Source organism: Ostrinia furnacalis, unplaced genomic scaffold (assembly GCF_004193835.3).
Source record: "Ostrinia furnacalis isolate ACB-3 unplaced genomic scaffold, ASM419383v2 OfSCF2054, whole genome shotgun sequence".
In the NCBI taxonomy this organism is placed as follows: Eukaryota; Metazoa; Arthropoda; class Insecta; order Lepidoptera; family Crambidae; genus Ostrinia; species Ostrinia furnacalis.
Window position 1 is genome coordinate 117717 of NW_021132293.1, and position 22581 is coordinate 140297.

Genomic DNA, 22581 nt, shown 5'->3' on the forward strand with positions numbered 1-22581 from the left:
CTCTTAATTACTTATCTTAATCGAGTCTATTATCATCGCAAAAAGCTTCCTCGTCTGATATTATGTCACTAAATGAAATCACTGATCCTTTTAAGATATCTTTGTGTTTCACAATAATCAATTAACATTTCACACTTAACTAAATATTAGTATTGACCAAAATATTCAATTTGTTTAGACCATTTTGCGCAATTCTTAAAATAATAGAATCGCGATTATTCGAGATATTCCGATTACTTTCTAAAATATCGATGTCGTAATCGATAGGATAATAATAAAATGTAATTAGCAGATGTATTTCCGGAAGTTAAAACATGTTCGATTTGTATTTCATAATGTGACGTTTATGAGATCTAATAGTATTTATTTAGGTGTCTTTTGCCTGAGGATTTCGAAACGTGCAATTTCAAATGTGTCTTATGTCATGTCTAGATTAATTTTATGATTTACTTTCGAACATCCTGTAGTATGTCATCATCTACGTATAATTTACTTCAACTGTAACTCATAAATCTGGTATCCCGTAACACTAGGAAACAGTTCCTGAACTTTTAATTTGAGATCATAACCAATCTGTATATATGGTCTTAACTACTCTTTGATGCATAGTTTCTTACAAACCGCTTTCTACCCTTTGTATATTATTTCAATAAATATTTCATATTAATATTCGTTCTTTACACAAGCTCTCAAAACACGATCAAAAACTGAATAGCTTCGTACTCTCCCATAATCAAGCGTATCTTAATTGTGTACTCTTGGTATAAAAAAGCCCCATAGGAGCTTAGTCCATCAGTCATGCCATGGGCAGGGGTGCAGCGGATGTGTTACTCACTACGGCAATTATCTAGTGGTGATTGAATTGCACAGAGCAATGTTGACACAGATTGTTTATGGGGTCCTGTAATTGATAGCTTAGATGAAAGCTCTAAGTGTTTTCTTCTTTGTTTATGGGATTTCTAGTTCAGAAAAGTTTCTGAAGCGGTATGGGCTATGGACGTTTAGTTAGCGGCTAAGTTTTAATAGAATCTTAAGTATGCTAGTGAATTTTCGTAGACACTTTCATTTAAATGTTTTACAATCTATCAAGGAGATATGTATGAGGTCAGATGGTCACTAGAGTTCCTTCCACCAATTCCTCCTAGCTCCAGCCAATATGTTGTCTCAAAGTTATGCCCATGATATTATATTTGGGGTGCCTTATATTAGCTCAAGACCGAACGCGATGGAGGACTGTTGTGGACGCCCTCTGCCCCATCTAGGGGACATAGGACCATAAGTCAAGTTATATTTGCGACTAAATAGGCCGTACATAATAATATTAGTAACATGATTTGGATTTGATGAATGGCCATAAAATCTGTCTCTTAGGTTTCCAACACGAATAGAAGATTCATCTCATCCCGTGCTTTCTCTGTGCTGAAACTACCCTGTGCATTGTATCGTGTTTCCTTCACCAGATGCGGGGTGATGTGGGCGTTCATGTAAACATACAGGGTGCATACAGACGACAGCACATTAGAATACACATTTTTGTTGTAAAATCGAACGTATTACAACGACATAAGATTCAACAGTGAATAGCTTGAAGTGCTGTTGTCTCTACAACGCGCTCGGATAAAAAACTATCGTTTACTTTGATAGGGCGATGGTAAATAACGAAAGGAGCAATGCACTTTGTGATCTTGCTTTAGTTGACATCGATTGAGAGCCGATTTTTAACCGACTTCAAAAAAAGGAGGAGGTTCTTAATTCGAGTGTATGTTTTTTAACACCTAAATTCCAGTTTCAGTTGCGATAAACTCTATCAGGACATATCAGGAGGATTCAAACCCTCTATCGGATAGAGGGTTTGAATCCTTCAGAGGGCAAATGATATAATTAAGTGTTGAATATACGTAGAGTATAATAAAATGGAATAATTAGTAATTTTGAGCCTCTTTACAGCAAACAGAAATCAAATACATAGTTTTAAACATTATTTATAATGAAGATAATATAATTTAGAGGTCAGTTTCCAGCCAGTTACTTTCACAAAATGCAAATATAATTTTATTAGTCATATAGAAGCGGTCACCGTGAGTTACCGTCTAAAGTTGCGTACGCGCAATTTTGATCTTAATTGATGTGTAAATATATCAGTTCCTGATCATTTTTGCGTAATATAGACCCAAAGGAATATCGATGTTAAATATTGTGATATCTTCGTTTTGGATGATAGTGAAGTTATTTCAAGTATAATAAGTTATCAATATTTTTCATGGTAATTTTGTGAGAATATTTACTAAAGAAAATCAGTGGATTGTAAATAAATATGGCTATTTTTATTTACAGGTAAGTAGGTAAATAGAAATTATCATTGTTCTATTGTTCTAGAACAAGTACATGTTCAAATATTACTGACTGTCAAAATTTTATCTTCAATACTCAATTTCTAGTTTGTGATACTTTTTGATTAATTATATTATAGACTAATCCAAACGACATCAAATTAATCAATATTATTGCTTAATACTTAGATGTTAATTTAAATTCCACGATATCATAAGATCTTCAAAATGTGAAATATTCAGATGTAATCTATACCAAACATTGTTAATTTGACGTAACATTTGCATTGGCTCTTGCGAAGTAAATCTACATTATGTTTTATGTAAGATGACATTTCTATCACAATAGTAAGGTTCTGTTACATTGTATCTTGTATCTTTCTACGTTGACATTTATGAATATGGTATTTGAACAATACAATAGGTACACTGCTTTTACTTTTACCAAACAAACTTTTGCCTAAGGCCCAGAACAGATGGTGAAACGCAACTGCAACGAAACTGCAACTGCTAGTTACTTTTGAGTTGCATCTAAGTTTCTGCCATAGCGTCCGTTGAGAGACCACACATGACGCGACCAGTTTGAAACTTTCAGTTTCAGTTTCATTCATAAGAATCATCAGAAAGTTGCAGTTTCGTTGCAGTTGCGTTTCACCGTCTGTTCTGGGCCTAAGAGTTAACAGAACTATTCCCACCTCTCGTTCCCACTGCTGCAATTCCTGTGTAGCCAGGATCTACAGCTTGACCGCCAATAAAAACTTAACCAGTGAAAGTCAAGTTTGTCCCGGGGGAAAGTTAAACTGTCATTGGACCCGCAACGAAATTAATCAAGAACATAGAGAACTTAAGGACCGAGTTGTAAAAATACATAGTATACAATTTAGTTATATGGATGGATACAATCACATCAATTAATTACCTATATAGAGCCAAACATTAAAAAACAATATTATTATTTGCCACCGAAAGAATTCGACCCTGCAACCGTAGCTCGCTGAGTAGTCCGTTACGCGAATCATCAGATCACCTGGGTCGTCAATTTAATTGGTCAAAATTGATTAACAATTAAAATTCTTTCAAACTTGGCCTCAAGATAAGCTATTATACGTCTTAAAGCTGTATTAGAAGCATCTTAACTATCTTATAATGCTTTTAACAGTAACATAGCAATCCAAATTGCAATAAAACAAGTCGCTTTGCGTCTACCGCCTCTACTGTGCCCTGAGCACGAATAAATATCGTTATCGTTATGGTATGGTAATCGTTTTTTTTATGGAAATCAGAACAGTGCTGCTCCGGTTGCTTAAGGAATATGTACGATTATGAGAGTTACTAGCTGTGCCCGCGACTTCGTACTAATTTCCCGTTTTTTCAACAGTTTTCTTTATTGGGCTGCTCCTATTGGCTGTAGGGTGATGTTATATAGCCTAAAACCTTTGTCGATAAATGGGCTATCCAACACAAAAATATTTTTTTAAATAGGATTAGTAGTTCCTGGGATTAAGGGGTTCAAATAAACTTCAGTTTTAGAATAGATTCGTGCTCAGGGTACTATTATAATTACCACGACTGAGTGTTCTTCTAATTGGCGGTTTTACGGTTATATCCTAATTGGATGTTTTAGCGGCAAATTTTTGAAGGCTACGGCTTGACCTGGAATACTTTGGTAATTTGTTTTTATAATAACAATTAGCAGCAATAAAGAAACCGCTTTTTAAATGGTGACTGTACAATGAAACGAGTTGGACACGCTTTTAATGATTAAGTTCCATTATTTTTTTATAAACAAAATAATTTTCAGTTGGCTCAATTCCGTGATCAGTCTGTGTTTTTCCTTTTGTCGCATTTATACGATAAGTACAAAGATACAATTTTATTAATGTCCTTGTTGTCTTGAGTTCAAAGTGATATTTAACTGTGCTCAGTGTTAAAATGCATTATTTCAAAGCAATATTACAGATTTGAAGTACATACTCCATTTGTCTCTTATTTTCTGTCCCAGCTAGCAAATGGTTTTATAAATCAGTGAATTACTTACTACCTAACTCGAAATAAAATTTACTGCCAGTACTACGTCCATAACAACCTACAAATCGGAAAATGTCACCGTACGCAATAAAGAACATCTCACAAAAGAAATGAAAACGTACGGGAAACGGTCGGTCACGACATTTGATCATAACCGTCCCATTAAGTGGCATGCTAATAATTCTGATGCAGGCCAATGGATGCCCGTATCTTCCTACTCCTACCACGGAAGGAAAGCCAGTCACGCCGCCATTAACGAACGCAGTATGCAATTTAGCAATACCCAAGATAATCTCCTGTGACAGTTGAAGAAGGCCGCCATAATTGTTTCCTGACAACCCGATACATAAATCGATTGGAGCGTGAACTCGGATCTTAATTCTAATACAGAACCTGAATTTATCGCTGCAACAATAATATCGACTGTTACATTGTCCCTTTCATCGATAAATCGTTTAACTATCGCATTTAAATATGCCTTGGTGTTTCCTCAATTAAGTTCTGGAGTGTTTGTTTTTGCTTCGTCAGTTATGTTGGCTGAAACTAGATCGAAAATAATAATGTCTTCTTATACTTCCTTGGTCGGGATTTATGATAACCTGCAAAGAAATATTGATGTGACTTGAATGGGACCATTCGTGTCCTGCTGACTGATATACAGAGTGCTTACCTGTGCAACACTCAAATAATGGACTTAGATCTTATCTGCCATAGCTACTGCCATAGCTATTCAATTTTACCAGTGATTCACAGTGTAAAGCACTGAAAATAAATTGGGACAATTTTTATAAACTAAACACTAAACCATGACACCAAAACAACTGTGATAGGTCTACTTTTTTTTTAAATGGGGATAGACTTTTTGCCAACTTACTCCTTACCCTTACACGTTTTTGTATGAACTACATTTGTATTTCCTAAATTAAGTTCGCTCTCGAAACCGAACTTTCTCTCGAGACAAGTTCTTAATAAATCGGTAAAGCGTCTGATAGTGATCGGTGTGTCAATCAATTTTATGATTTCCTTAAATGCCTCCCGCGTCATATTATCTAATTGTTTTATACGTGTTACATTGGGAATGCTTTAATTGCCACTGTTTGATGGTGGTTTCTCAATAACGTTTTGAACTTTAATATAACCTTCATTGATATATTGGCTACTTTCGTTCGCGCAAGACGGATCCAAACCTGCCCTGCAGCTTGTGATTTCTTTTCCGAAAACCTCTTCATTGACCTTCTGACCCTTTCTTTCTCTGCTCGAGAATAGCATCCTATTCGCCATGATCGTTTATTAATACGATTGTTCGCTATGACGTTACACTATTAATATTTATCCGATCATTAGATCTTTGAATGGCATTTGCACAATTTATCATAAATTCTTTGGCTCTTTTAACTACACCTATAAAGTTATCTTTAACGTTATGCTAATATTTGATATCGCTTCAAAGGCTTCATTGAACATTGATTAATAGCTTTCTCGTACAGATATAAATATTTCACTATGTAGGAACAGCGTACAATGACTGGTCGTGAAAGTGCTCACTCTAATGCAATGCTAGGGCTTAATGCAACACCATGACGTGTGCTTTTGATGGATCAGGCGATACGAAATGGAAGCCATTTAAATAGGGTGGAAATTACTATTGTTGATTTGAATTGGTTCTTTGAACTCTAGGATTTGTGCGATTTGTTTTATTTCTGTTTTGCGTGTTGCGTTTATGAGCAGAGCAAATTTATGGGAATGCCATTCTAATTATGGTAGAAACCGTACCTTTTTATCGAACTTCCAAATTGTGATTGCAATGATATAACTTCTGACATGTTTATTAGTGATGATATGAGCAGATTAGACTTCACCTACCACTCGGTAAGACAGGTCAAAGTCCGTCTTGGTTTTAAATTAAATTGCCTATTTAAAGCGCTGCAATAAAGCCATTCCAGCTACACGATGACTTCTTCTCACGCTTTCCTGTCTTTAACAGCATGTGCTAACTTAACGGTCACGCTTACCCTTAATTCACGATGCCTTCAGATTAAAGCACGTACGTCGCTCGGTTGTTGACCTACGATCAATATTTTATCTGACTTCTCACGCACGTTATCAGTACCAGTAGAGTGGTCAACGAAATCGATACATATTACTAAAAATGATCTATGTTCTAACACGATTTCTAATAGAGTTTCTAGCGGTCTTAGAAGTCATTCTAAAGATACGTTATGTGATTTCTGATTACATGTTACAGAAAATATTAGCTTACTTTGATTTATACGGTCAGATTTTACGTTATGCGTCTTGCATCGTGCATGATTTATTTTGTAATACTTGACTTAGCGTAAGAGGTAAACTGACATGCATTCGACCCAGATCTAAGAATTGGTCTCTCAGTCAGATATCTTTTAACTGAAGAATAGAACTAACGTTTTGACATAATAATAACGTCTTTGAAAAAACTATTCAATATCCTACCTATTCAGCAGATAACAGATGTCGCTCGTTTAAGAATTTGTCATTAATTCATCATCATCATCTCAGCCATAGGACGTTCACTGGCTGAACATAGGCCTCCCCCAATGCTTTCCATGTTGCCCGATTGGTAGCAGCCTGCGTCCAGCGCCTTTCTGCTACTTTTACGATGTCGTCGGTCCACTTCTTATAATTACAATATGACTGTACGATACCACACCATCATACTGTACAATTCTATCTTATTCGTGTAAATCAATCTAGCTGCATTTCTCGCCATTATCTGATCACATACTCGGACTCGTTTATTGGAAATCGATACCCTGTTACATTAACTCACTGTGTTACATTTTAGATATTCGTTTTCACTTTTTACATCGCTTGGCAAGTGCTACTTTCCTATAACTTCTTGTGGGCTTCGATGGAATCTTGCGCACGCGCCCTGTTTGAAATATCTATCCAAGTTTGTCTTTTCAAGGTTCTATGCGCTATTTTTACTTCTCTGTACTAATATTATAAAAAGGAAAGATTTGATCGTTTGTTTGAAGGGAAGACTGAAACTACTTGTAACTTGACCGATTTGAAAAATTCTTTCATCGTCAGAATCGTACATTATGTCTGATGAACTTAAGCGGTACGAGATTCGCCGGGTCAACTGTTTAGGATAATAAATATAAAAGTCATATCAACATCTCATACTTCAAAGTTAAATTTGCTGCATGGAAATTAAGCATCGCAAAGTGAAAGATAAGTGGTACTTGTCAATACATTTATGATTTGCGATAGCGAAATCTATTGCAACGGTATGGTGAATGTGCAAACAAATTGCAGTGAGGAAGATAATTCATTATGTTTGACAGACACAAATGCAAATACAGCAAGTAGTTTAGGCAATTAACTTCTTAATTAAGTATGTATGATGTTTCAATCCTTTAAAATTTCTCTATTGCACCCATGTTGTCTCTATAATTAAAGTGTAAACTTGTTTTTCTAGACACAAATCAGGCCTAGTTTGGAAGTTTTGAAAAATCTAGCGTGTAAAAATATTTTTAAAATTATTTTGTCAATGTATGGTTGCTAGTATAATTATGTATTTACATTCCTTTAAATCAATATTTTCTTAATCCCATATTGCAGAGCTTTATTATTTTGTACTAGTACAAGTTTCATTATTTATGTTGTAAATCTACGTGATCTCATACAATGTCTTGCATTGTTTCGGACAAATTGATTTTGATTAGTGTTACAATGTGGCCTACAAAATAGTCGAGATTAGTCATAGCTATTACATGAGCGTTGCCAATTGAAATTATCAACACAAATGGCAAAATGTCCGTTTGCAACAAGTGTTCTATGTTTTTGTTGTTCATAGATTTGTATACGACCTTTTGATGTGTTTTAGTTTCAACATTTGTTTTTGCAACATTACATTTACATACTTACTGATATATTTATTTATTATCATAAACGCAATTTAGAATTAAAATCTATTAATCCTTATGACACGTTTTTATCACCATTATCTGATATTTCTATGGTGTCGCGAAAGGAATGTTACTGAGCCCATTATTTTTGTGTTCAATAAAGCATCGCAAATTACATTTTAAGCCAACTTAGCTTTTACTACTTAAGCATTAGTGATCATCTTCAAGATTCTGGCTACATATGTATACTAGTTTGTAATACAAAAAAAAAGGTGGGAATATCCCCGTTGATCTCATTGTCTTTTTATAGCCTATTGTTTTTATATTCCCTTAATTTATAACATGGCTCAGTTTCAGCTGTCTATAATTAAAGTCTATCATATTAATTCCATTTTTATACGACATATCATTAAACAAACTTGGTCAACCATAATTTGGGTTGCGGTGAATGCTTTCATTAATTAAATGAATTACGATGGATTGTAGTACGGCAAATAAGTGGTTCGATGTCTGGAATGATAATTGAAGATCGGAACCGGTTCTTTACTATATTGTTTGCGGATGCAGTGTTCTCACTATCGAGAGCACGTGGTCGCGCCGTTATGTCTTCGCAGCTTCATATAGACGAAGGAGAACAGCCTTACGATTTGTTGAGAAGTTGCTTATTTCTGCTTGTTAACCTTTTAGTATTACCAGCGTCACCACAGTACGTAGGAACAAAGTTTTAGTACATAGGTATGTACATACGTCGACAGATACTACTTAGTCGTAGTTCAACCAAAGAACACCTACTGCTAGACAAAGCCCTCCCCCAAGGATTTGTACCTACAACGACCGGTTCTGTGCTGTCTGCATCCAGGTGCTTCCCGCGAACTTCATTGGTTAGGAATTAGTAAACACTTACTGTCTTCATTAATAACTTTAAGTACTTAAAGTAACTTTCCTTAAAACTTAATGGTCAAGAAATTTCTGTATCACGTCATCTTTCTGCTAATATTAAAATTCCCAATAATAACTTAATTTGCTCTCGAAATACGGTTAAATAAAATGTTTTGATTGTGCTTTATGATTTGCAAAATACCGAATCGAATTCGGAATGACGAGGAAGAATAAAGTGACGTCAATCACAGAGGCTCTGTTGTTTTACATCCGTGATCAGGATCCGTTGAATTTCTTTGTAAACCTATCGGAAAATAGTATACTTGCACAGAGTCGCATAGGTTTTATTGAATTAGTTAGAACATTATCATTGGGGGTTCATGAATCATTTGTTCTTGTTGAACTTCGAGCTTTACCAACATCATTTGACATTGGTTCTAGTGAATCATTTGTTCTTGTTTCACTCTAGTAGTTACTGCTAGTAGTAAAACAATTTTCTATTTGGGGTAGGTAATTATTATCACGCCAAGTTTGCTCCCAATTACAAAAACAATCGTGTCTCAAAAATCACTCGATATTTAACCAACGACCCAACCCGCCAATAAATTTCGAGTAATAAGGATTGAATTACTGTTATTGATAAAGCTCGATTCAAATTACTTCCGCGCGTTGAATAATCTACATTTCGAATCAACCCAATTTCCCTTTCTCTAGTTAACACTTAAAATTACGAGCTCAATGAAACCAGTTATTTAAATTGCATCGTTTATATCGTTTACTATTCGCAAATTGGTGTCCTTGCAAATAGGTCAGTGGCATTTGATTGAGTAACCAGAAGTTTACACTCAGAGGAAACTAATGGTGAGTCAAATGTATGATGTCATAAGTTTTTGTTCGTTACGCTGTGCAAAAAATCTTCCTATTACTTTTGATGTGGTGTACACACCTTGGTAATTACAGAAAAAGCTAACTAAACATCTGACCATGTTGAGTTAGTTTTTCTAATAAATTCGATTGTTGTTTTTTCAACCATAGCCTTAGTAGATGATCTCACGAGCCCCTCTTCGGATTTCAAGCGTTCTCCAATCGTTGACGTTACAAGGTCAACCTTATTGCTTCCTGCACATATCAAATTATATGTAATTTTAAAATGTAACATATTCCGACTTTAATTGCAACAATTTTAATTGTGGGATTTAACATTGAAAGCATTTTAATGTAGGCTTTGATATGTTTTGTAACATCGTTTTCCGTTGTATGATTTACAATAAAATTGGTTGCTGCAGTTAATGCAGTTTCAACATCTTAAGCCATTTCTGCTGCCATTTGACAGCTTGTATCAAATAGCTATGCATAAGGCATTATCATTTGAACATCCGTGGTATTGCAATTCTTTCATAATGTCACTTACTCAGTAGTCCTAGTAAATCTATTCACTGTAATTGTTGTTGGCAATAAGATACCGCTTCAAATGGTAATACATGTCATTCTTTAGCAACAGCTAATACAGTTGCTAAAGATTATGTTGTAGTCGGTGGTCATTACCATTTTGTAGATTGGTAATCTTTTAGGTCTCATACAGCTTCATTATTTTGTCTTCGTCTTAATAATTTTTGGTTAATATACCTTTTTCTATCAGTTTGGTATCATACAAATTCTCTAATCTTTTTCTGAACAGGAAAATTTCATAATAGAAATCTGTAGCTACGATTATACCTTTAATACTATTGTTATACCTTTAATTTTAATACACGGAAGCTTTGTAAAATCAGTAGTTCTGGTACAGGGCACAGACCCTGTAGAAGCAGTTCTGTATCTGATGAACAAAATAGCTCAATTTGTCTTCTCGCCGCAAGTGGCTCCATGATTTAGAGCGTCGACTGCCCACTCTTACCAGTAGGAACTACTAAATCTCTGGAATGGATACGAGATGTTGGAATTAGTGTCAGACAGACTCGCCGGTGTAATGGAGGGTAATGTTTCCTTAATATAAGGGAAGTGTTATTACTACCTAGTGGACTTCGCAAACACTTTAGAGAGTTGTTGTGGTTTTGTCATTATGGGGACAATTAAGGCTGAGACTGAGATTTATAGTGATTTCGATATTCGCAATTATGACTGTTATTATTTGAGCAATGTCAATTTGATATGTAAACCGGTTCAATGTAACTACATTGTCAGAGGATTTATTCACTGATTCCGATGCTAAGTCTATAATTTAATATGCATATCTTGCTTAGTTTTGTTGCATTTAGTTTATCATCAATCCCATCTATTTACTAATATCATGTTTCTTATCGAATTCGCATCAACTTCTCTGTGGTACAGATTGCACATCAGAATAATATTTTTTGTTGAAAATGGCCTGTATTACAAGTTCATAAGAGACTAGTTTTTAGCTTGATATGCCGTCGTCTGTACATATCCTTCTATTGACCTCGGCAGCGGCCTCCAGCGATGACTGTACATCAAGCTGCGAAAATATTTCTTGAATTTTAAATCCTATTACGTCTACGTAAAGATGAGAGTGGTGTGCAAGTTTTTAGACCTGTCTGAACCACTGGAAGTTAATGTTCCTCTCACTTGGTTTACTGTTATTAACGGGCTCGCATTCGCAAATTGCTAGACAAAAAGTCTATTCGGTCCACGAGCAGTAGCTATTGAAATACCATTGCTGATACCGGTTTCTTAAAATATAACTTAATATGAATTTATACATAAGTATAAAATTAGCACGCTCAAGCCTGAAGTGGAGGTCAAGCCAGGTGTGGCTCTGGAGATGACTTTAGTGATAGAGAAGGGTATCTAGAATTTTAAGAGTTCTTTGAGTAACTACTGACAGTTTACCTTACCCAACTATTGTTCTTTGATGCATAACAAAGGCTTGAAACGCAAATTTTACTTGGAGTTAAAACTGTCTGGTTTTAGATCTTAGATGCTGTCTCAGGGCAACTGTTAACTAATCTATGTCTCATTGGTTTAGAGTGCTCTAGGAGTACATTGTCAGAAGGCAAATAATTTCTATCAAAATTAAGGTACCTACGTATCATTTTCATCACACTAATAACCATAACGTAACACTGACACTAATTTGGTAAACATTTCTTTGTTATGTTTTATTTTCTTGTAAGCCGCATTATTTATGACAGAACAAGTTTGGTGTACCATTTGTGATGCTAATTCATAGTGACACACTGGTTTCACTTTCATTGCTATGTCTATGTTCACTATATTGGGCGGTAACACTTACACGACTATCTTCATAGTGTGCAAAGCTGTCAGATGTGACACATTAACTAAATGTCGCTTTGCATTTTGCCGACAATCTGTTTATGAGAGTGTGAAATCATCTTTATACAAATGAGTATTAGTAGTTGTTTTTCGTGTAGTAACATTTCTATTTTGTTTTGTATTGCTTGTGTCTGTAATACGTCAAAACAAATCAACGATTATTGAATTCTACTTTGATGTAATAAATATGATAATATTTGTAATAGTTATTTCAGTGTCAATCAGAATGTTATTGTATTTTTCCGGACTTGTAAATAAGTAATCCAAATCACTTTTATTTGTTAATTTCACTTTATTTTGATTGCAATAGCCAATTCCAATAAATAAATATCGTGTAACAAAACAATCAATACTTAACAAATATATTTTTAATTAAAATTGAAATAAAAGTTAACACGAAAGTAATTGGTTAAAACATTTTAAATATTTAAGAGTGACAGTTATCAAATAAATAACATTGATACATCAATCGGTCTTATTGAATTTTTAAAGTTTAACACGCAATATTACACTTTAAACTAGTTTATTGAAGTAAATAAAGATATCAAGATAGTAAACTAAATTTACATGATTAATATGATTATCGAATGTTACACCTGTATTCACAAACAATGCTTGCTTAAGTGAAGCAGCAAATCGAACTCACAGCGTTGAATAAAGCTCTGTGATTGGTTCGTGTGTCACTCTGTGCGTCCACGCGCACTGTGAGACCTCATAGTAATGTTTGTGAATACGGACGTTAGTAACTAAAGTAATCAATCGTTCATTTAAAGCACAAAAATTATATCTTTACACCCTCACATCATATACTTTTACTACAGAAATAACCTTATGAATGACTGTGCGTCAGATGTTAAATGGCAACTTACAAAGTTGACGTATGACAACAAAATTATTTATTACGAGCCACTGCTCACTCATTATCTTGTCTAAAAGGTCCGTTATTAAACCTCCAATTTCTAACTTGGCAATTTTAATTTGCTCCATTGTTAGTGCAATTTGTTGAATTATAACATTACTAGCTGTGCCCGCGACTTCGTACGCGTGAAAATAGTTTGAATAATATTTCCCGTTTTGCAATATTTTTACTTACTACTCTGCCCCTATTGACTGTTGGGTGATGTTATAGCCTAAAGACTCAATAAATGGGCTCTCCAATACAAAAATATTTTTTTGAAATCGAACCATTAGTTCCTGAGATAAGCGCATTCAAACAAACTCTTCAGCCTTATAATATTAGTATAGATAATAGACATGTTGACACCACAGTCAATTGACGTACTTTTTAAAACTGTCAAAACGAAACTCTCCCATAGATTTTGTATGGCACTACAAGCAAGTGACGTCACTATTTTGTCAACCCAATTAAACTACTTTTTTCAGTTACAATTCGAACAAAAATCGAAATTTACAGGTAATTTAAAATAAATTAGGTTTTTAAGACCAGAATGAAGAGTCTTTTTAAAACAGTTCTGGTTTCGAATTATTGGGGTATGGTGTCAAACTGTCTATTATGTACTATGTTCGATGCGTCCCAGTTCCGCATGTCCATTTTTGGTTAATATAGTAGATCGTTGCTTACGCACGTATAATGTTCATGCTTCAATCGATTTAGAAAGTGATCTCGCTTACAATGCAGCTGAATGGCTCGATGTATGAAATTAGCTTTTAATTAAAATTGTATGGTATAGTTGCCTAGTTGCGGGTTGTAACTAGACTGCATTTACTGGAACTAGTAGCTGAAGAGGTATTTGTCGAACATTATTTAAAGCTTGTTCCCACAGAGACCAGTTTTTGCAGCATCCCGTTTAGTAGTTACAATTAACGTTAACACGAACATCCCGTTTGCAGAGTCCCGCAAAAAACCGATCCGTTCGAATTTGTAATTCGAATTTCAAACACACTATGGCCGAGTTGCACCACCTTATTTTAACCGTAACAGTATGTATAACGATAACCGGAGCTTTTTATATGGAGTTTGATAGATTTTTGACGTTTGTCAGAGTTAAAGTAAGATGGTGCAACAACAACGTGCCTTAATGTGTGTTCATCACACGATAGTCCAGTTTTGCGGGATCCAGTATTGAAGGATAGCCGTGGGAACGAACCCCTATGGAATGAGATTTTGATTCAGCGTTTTATTTTCAACGTAAGCTTGTCGCATAAATCATAATAAAAATTCCCCCTGATATATTATTCTTAGCACTCAATTAACGCTTACAAAAATAGTAATCTTGAAGATGAGACAAGTCTAACAATTTAATTTACAAGCTGGATTAACTAGAACATGTAATAAATATGTTTATCGGATGTTAATAAAAGATAGCACCCACACGCTATTATGAAGCTATTAATACCAAAGGCAAGTTTTTAAAAATGGACTAACACCAGATTATGATAAACTGCCATTATGAATGTCCCAAATGTAATTATACATTCTAATACGCTAGATATCGAAATTGATCGAATGATGAATGGATTGCCCACGCACATACTATACGATCTACGCGCCTAGCTTGTGAAGATCGTAAACGCATTTAAATCGTTGTGGGTAGACGGTGATTGAATCTAATTTTATTTTTCGGGTTGTTGACCTGTCATATCGTTTTACGTAGGTGTACGATAACGTATTATTAATTTATGTATGTGTGTTAGTTACGTAGATGATATTATTATTGTATGCAGTTTAAACGAGATTCTTTCGTTAATTGATGATTTTAATACCTAATTACTTCAGTTGTTCTCTTAATCTTTAAATCCAAATATGAAGGGATATTACGAATTAAATTTGGCAAATGAAAGAGCATATTTTGACGGGTTATTCCCAAAGGTCCACGCCTCTGTTCATTACTTTATGAAATCTTATTTTTTTTAAACAATATAGCCATAAAACCATTGAAGTGAATAAAAATAACTGCATTAAACAATTTTTATCTCATAAAACTCAGTTCATAATTACCAATCTCTTGCTATCTTGAATATTATACAATTTCAACAAATTACTTGTCGGCCCTAAGCCTCTAATGTACTCGGATTAATCATATTACGGTAGCCCTAATAACTCTAGTTACTTATAGTGGTTACAGCTTGTGCTAACGACGTGCTACCTACTGTCATTACTGTCACTTTTGCAACCTTAATTTCGAACTCCTCCTATGTTCTTCTGATTAATTTCGTTGCGGGTCCAATGACAGTTAACTTTCCCCCGGGACAAACTTGACCTTCATTGGTTGGGTTTTTATGGCGGTCAAGCTGTAGATCCTGGCTACATCGGAGTTGCAGTGGTGGGAACGAGAGGTGGGAATAGTGTCACTTTAGCAATCCAACACTGTAAATGAGAGGCAAGTTCTGTTTATCACATTTTTTTACGGAATTTTTCAACTCATAAAAGTTTTACAATAACTTTAACCTAAACAAAGAGCGGAATTTGAATTTGAAAACAGCGTAATATGTTAGATTAATACAATTGTTACAATAAAGCTAAGTCTGCTGCCTTAATCCACCATCAATTGTTTTAACAATTGACAGTTATGTAAAGAGTAAATACATTCACAAACGTTATTCATTGTCTTGTTATACTCTTCACTTTCTATCCCGTCATTCAAGTTTCATCCACTTTCCGCTATGCCTTTTTTATCTGGCAACATTGCAATTTACCGGTGTTGCCAACCGCAGAACACATAATTACAAATTGTATAATATTCTGCGGTTAGATCACCGTACTTTGCATTTCTGACATAAAGTTTCTTCACAGCTCCCGCCATTTTGCTGTCAGACACTTTCAATGACTCATCAACGTGATTTGATCCATGACAAATGATCGATCAAGCGTCATTACCGCTGTAACGTAATACTTAATTGTGTTATGTTAAATTGTTGCAATAAAATACCATTACAATGTACCAATTTATATTGGGGATTCGTTTTGAAATAAATCACGCGTTTACTTTATAAAGTAATCTAACTTTTAATCGCATGCATTTAAAGTAAATACTTTTTCTCTTAACTCAAAAATGTTGTTAAGTACTTGGTTTTAGTACTAACTGTCTATAGAATGTCTGCTTGCATCTGAATAACAACATCATTCCCCAACAATACAGTACTTGTTAGATTCTTTTGTGTACTGAAATAGAGTTACAAATCGCTCAGCAATTTTCTCAACACAAAGCAGCAATTCAATATTTTGTATGCACGTTCGAATACCGTATTGTTTACTCTAAGAATTCCTCTGGAGCCAGTATTATGCAACTTTAGAACGCCCTTTGTTATATTTTAATGTTCAGTATACACTTCTTCTGTACAACGAACTGTACAGTAGCATGTTTACACAAAACTGGGAATGGAGTGGTCTCAAGTCAATAGCCACTTGTGCGTTCGAATTGAGTTTTTTGAACTTTGAGAGGTAAATTTACATGTAAACCTGGCAACACTCGTGTAGCTGTTGACATTTTAATAATTATGTAAATGTTTATTGTTACAGGTAAATCTTCGTTCTACATGGGTTGGGAGAAGTAATTTATAGTTTTTCGGCAAACGGGTAATTTATATTCTAATTGCTTTGGAAGAAACCACGGAATATATTCCTAAGGAGAATCGACGGCATACATGCGTGGGATAAAATACATTAGATCCTATGCTTGATGCATCGCAATATACCTACTAATATGTATTAATAATACGATGTTATTTTTTAATTCCTTTTTAGAGCAATTAAAATACTAGTAAAATAAACAGTGCAAACATCGTGAACTTGGCTTAACAACTTCCATCTGATCTAAATCTAATCAGATTTCTAATTTATTTGATACAAAGCCATTAAACTCTTATCAAATGAGTTCACTGCTCTTCATGTTTTTAATTGTTATCGTATTTCTATATGACGAAAAATCATTGTTATTATGCTTTGTCTTTCACGCGATAAAACTCGATGCATTGTTTTTTTTTAATGCAATCCAGCACGTTTTTATCGTGTGGTTCCAGTAAATACACATAGCATGTCAAGTTAAATACTGTGTAGGTACCTTAAGTCGTCGTGGTAGATGCTATTTTTCAACATAAAAGTATAGTCTAATGTGATGTCGACAGTACACATTGAAGGCGGATACAGTGACCTTGTGTTTTTTAATTTTTTTTCTCGAGACAATCGACTTTTATTGTCACTAAGGACATATTTTATACGCGAATTGTCAATCTGCCACTATTACATAGATAGAGAGGGAATCATGGTATAGTTACAGTTCTTTTTCCAGTTTCGTTCTTGACTTGTTCTTGAATCATTAATTAGTCGTTAAAGATACTATGCAGAAGATTTTAAGATAGATTGTTTGTTTTCAGATTTGGAAAAATATTGCAGTTTATTTAGCTAGTTCATTACACTCGTATTCAGTGCAGTCTACTTATCCGGATCATAATTAATAAAAATCATAATTAGTGAAACGATTCGAAACTATTAATTGTAATCAAACGACAGTTTGTCTAGATGAAAAACAATCTAATGATTGATTTTATTTGATTTATATTTGAGATTACTTTTTATGCAATGTGGATTTATGTCAAAAATAATTAGTTCCTTAATCAAATTAAATAAAATTTATTTATTTAATCTGACACTTATATTAATTCTAGTATGTGAAATGAAATTTTAGGGTTAAATTAAGATTAATTTTATTTTAATTGAATTGCAGATTGTGTGATTTTTAATGTCTAACTAATTTTCCTATACAATGTATTTTGTTTTTGGAATAAATAAATGAAATGAATCGTTCTACGATCTTTCCAAAGGAAATTGCGGCTTAAAACATTAATCGTTTTGTACCAGAAGTTTCAGATCTATTACTTACTTAATCTCATGAATTTCCAATGCAACGTTTCATTTTATTTATAGCTTAAGATTTACATGTGTAAGGTCACAGCACAGCATCTGTCTCCACATACTAAAATTAACCAATATTTTTGAAGCGGTTCATGCACGCAACGTATGATTACGTTTTGGTAACGATAGGACTACGAACTTAAACATGTAGGTAGGTATTTATTTGTTTATTTTTTCATCCAAGGTAACAAAATGAATAGCAAAGGCAAATAATTTTCTTCGAAATTAAAACGAAAGCCTGCATCTTGTACGCTTATTTTGAATTTATTTAAAGGGTGCGTCGAATTTCTCAACGTGCAGCTGCGTACGCGCACGTGTTTGTTTCATAATGAACGATCGGCAAAGGTGCCCTTAGTTTATTCCACTTATAGTCTTTATTGTAATGGATTCTGGAGGGTGCAGTTATTTAAAAACTTGACCATATTGAATTTCATTAGGGCTGAGTTGACCTACTTAATCTGAAACTACTGAGTGTAGTTCATTAAAATTTGTATTCGAATCATAAAATATTATTAAAGCATCGTCGTCAATATACCTAGCGAAATTTTTCTCAGTTAATGTTGAATCATAAACTTCTGAAATAAAGTTCAAAACCAATTGAGAACATTGCCAATTTGTGGTTGCTAATCTACTGGCCATTTCAAAGTTCAGATAATAATTCAAATCTAGCTTTGGTACTAACCTTTAATGATCTTCCTGCATATCCTTATTTGCTATTACCCTCCAAGCCAGACCAACAATATCAAAGGCAAAATTATCTTTAGCTCCATCTACAAACAAAAGCTCTACGAAATCATCTAAAGGCCGTAATGCAAAACAATTTACATTCTGATTCGTCCATTAAGTTGGCTCTACACATTGGCCCGAACGTTGGTTCCATTCCCAACAGTATTCATCCAACGTGTGTATCTAGAAAATAGTATTCACAACAATGTTGGGACTATTTTCTGCATCATAAGTTGGATAGAGTAGCAATAACACTGTTAATTTGAGATTAGGTATATTGACTTTATTATAGCGCTATTTATATAAATTGCGAAAGTAAAATTACATTAATTACACTTAAAGCCTTCAATTATTATTTATCTTAAATCTAGAAATCTTCACAATCATGGTTAAAATTACTTACAGATCCAAGTAAAAAATGATAATCTTCAAGAAATATCCCATTATATCGATTTCAGATTCGATTTCCCTAACAATGTAGTTTTACCAGTTCCTGCTTTCGTATACGTTACGGATCATGACGTGGTCCACCATTACTGGTTCCAGCTGATTACAGGCCATGTATTGAAGTATGATTGCACAGTCTTCCAAGTCACAGTTTCACTGGATGACGCTGTAGAGAAAGGCATCGATCATGCATTGTAATCGGAATTGTTGATTTGAAACACTGCAAAAGCCAGAAAAAAAATGAAACATTTTATTCAGCGACACAAAACAACATAAAAAAATGAAGAAGAGCAAAATGAAGCTGAAAGAAAAAACTAAATAGAGTAGGTAATGTGCGTGTCACCGAAACGGCATCCACTCAGCATCATGCCGAAGTGTGGTAAGGGACACCTTGACGCTGGTCTTCCGAAGGTATAGGGATAGTGAAAAAATAACTAATTCTACACTCCTAAAGCCCCAAACTAAGTAGAGCTTGTGACGTTTCTAGATAACAGATGAATGTTCAATACATAAATGTACTCACTCGGGGAGAAGGTCATGGGAAGCATTTGGATGCGGGCAGCGTATTATTGATGATATTCTGAAATACATGGTGGAGGTTTTTATCCAGCAGTGGATAAGGATATCTTTAGGTTGATACGAAAGAACTTGACATACATGACTGGGTTTTATAAATGCACTAACAAATACTCCCAGAGTAATTCAAAAGAAAAAGCTGTGCAAGGAAAGGCGAAAGTTTTAAAAGAAACCAAAACGCCTAAAAATTCAGAAACAAAAGAAAGTTGAAACGAATAAACAAACAGCAAATAATGTACAGTCACGAGCAGACTCTAAAATCATACAAAAAGACAAGTACGAGTACTTATTATCTTACGCGTTTTGTGCATAAATAAGTGACAGGGCATCACGGATTTGCAAGGCCAGCTTATGAGTCAGTCATTTTGATTTCGCAAATTCGCTGCAACCTGCGGTTCCATTGCAATTTGGACAATTACTGCTTAAGTAGTAATGCTGGGTTATGATCTCCAAAGAATTTGTTAGCCTTGGCCTTCCAAAGAACATTATGGCTTTCGCATTTTGAAAAACTAATTAAATTTAAAAAAAACTGTGATCTTTCTTTACTCTCTCATAACTTTATTTATAGAATAGACCTCGGATCGTTATTATATTGCTAACAATATAAATGCCTTATCATGTTCTAATCTCATCACGTTCGAGGAAGACGACAGAGCAAGTCTTCCTGTATCCAAATACATCCTACATCTCCGTCCCTAGATGTTATGTAACCAGAGATTTTACCACCAATCATAGACATCCGAGCACCCATAAACAATGGGTGATCACTACGATCGCACTTCACGTTGCATCAGTACCACGATCGGCGATTTCACAGTTCACGTCACGTCTCATTTCATTTACCTAATACAGGCTTGTTATAGCTGTTACGTCAATTTTATCTGACCTGTTGATACTAGGTTCCATTTCAGTGATTCGCCGCACTGATCTGTCGCCGTGAGTGGCCGTATTTCGATACGCTTGGGCGCACCGTGATTTTCTACCGTGATTTGAACATTTTGAACTCTAGTCCTTTTGCGTAATCGATGACCGATGACCACTCGAGCGGCCTTAACTTTGCGATCTGCTGACTAGTGTTTCGAGTGGTTAATATCTGGTCGACTCTCACTTTCAAAATTAGCTGATTTAGCTTTGTTTTTTTGTGTTGCGGTATTTGCGCATCATTAGTTTTAATGAAATGCAGTATTTGCTACTTTCTTCTAGACTTTTGAGCTATGTTGTAGTATCACTTGTGTCAAAAATTTAAGCAATACCAAAATGTTACATTAGACATTGTAATTATTATAAAAGAAGCCTACTTTAATCAAAAGTTGAGTATCACACAGTGTAAATAAACACATGACATCATTTTGCCTAACCGACTAACCGACACAATTATTTTTAGCCGTAACGTGGTTCGTAAAAAATCACCACGGCAGCAATTCGTTAATCGTTCCCATCGTTTTGTGTTAATTGTGTTTATAACTGTTTTGGTTTGTCCGCATTCTTCAGTCAATTTTCTGATTTGTTACAGGTGTGTATTTATTAAATTGTTGAGTAAAAATGCTTCTCAAGTCGATTTACTAGAACCAAAATTGTATCGTTCAAATCTCATTCAGTCGCAGTGCTTTTGTACGTCGCTTATTGTGTCGCTCAGATCGGTGGCACACTTTTTCCCCTCCGAATAAGTTGCGCGCAGAGCTCAACAGATGGCGCTGACAGTACTTTAGTTCGCGATATCATTTGATTTTTTTCGATCCTTAAGTACCCCGGCGTTTCTCCGTCATGTTAACTTTGCGCAGAGGCAATATCGTAACCAATGAGGTTAATCCGAGGTGCGATTATTGCTAGTTGAAAACTTTACCAATACCCCGCCTTGTGGACGTGAAATACCGTCCGCTATGGCAATTTTTGAACGGCCGTAAAGGCCTAAGAATAACCATGTATAGGAGTCGTTGCTTGATAGATTTGATTTGATTTTATTTTATTTTTCTTTATTCAGAAAACCACAGCTCTTTATAATAATAATACAATTGATTGAAATATGAACATGAGAAAAATTTTAAAAGCAATGTAAAAACATAATGTAGCTATGTAGGTAGGTATTTCCTTTACTATGTTATTTTTTTATAATGAACGACACGACATGACCACATTTCGTTTCAATGAAATGAAACTGAGTCGTTAGTCTTCTATTGATCCGTTTCCGTTTTTCATTCGTTATGTAAGTGTTCGAACATATTTTTATGCTATTATATAAATTAAATTACAGATTTTTTCTGCACTTTTTATCATTTTCACCCTAATCAAAATTCATTTCACTAACAATTTTTATATTTTTAGTTTCTTAGACGCATGTGTTTTATGCTTATAAAATTTCGATGTCATTAGAGATCTTGCCTTTAATTAGGGTCTATTAAGATTAACATAAAAGTAAACTTATTTCTCATAGGCATTCCTGCTCCTTTCTGAAATTCCCAGGCCCTATAGTGTACCAAAATGTCATTAAGCAAAAAAGCTTGTTGTTGGGGCTTGTTCCCACGGCATCCTTTTGCGGAATCCA

At 34.6% G+C, this 22581-nt stretch overlaps 1 long non-coding RNA gene and 1 other non-coding gene across 3 annotated transcripts in view; both read left to right on the forward strand.

The window, feature by feature from the left end:
- Positions 1-22581, forward strand: part of LOC114354480 (uncharacterized) — a 116083-nt gene that overhangs the window by 75161 nt on the left and 18341 nt on the right. The window lies entirely within an intron of this gene.
- LOC114354583 (U4 spliceosomal RNA) lies at positions 21809-21947 on the forward strand. Its single transcript, XR_003656029.1, has one exon. It is a non-coding gene; the product is annotated as a U4 spliceosomal RNA (small nuclear RNA).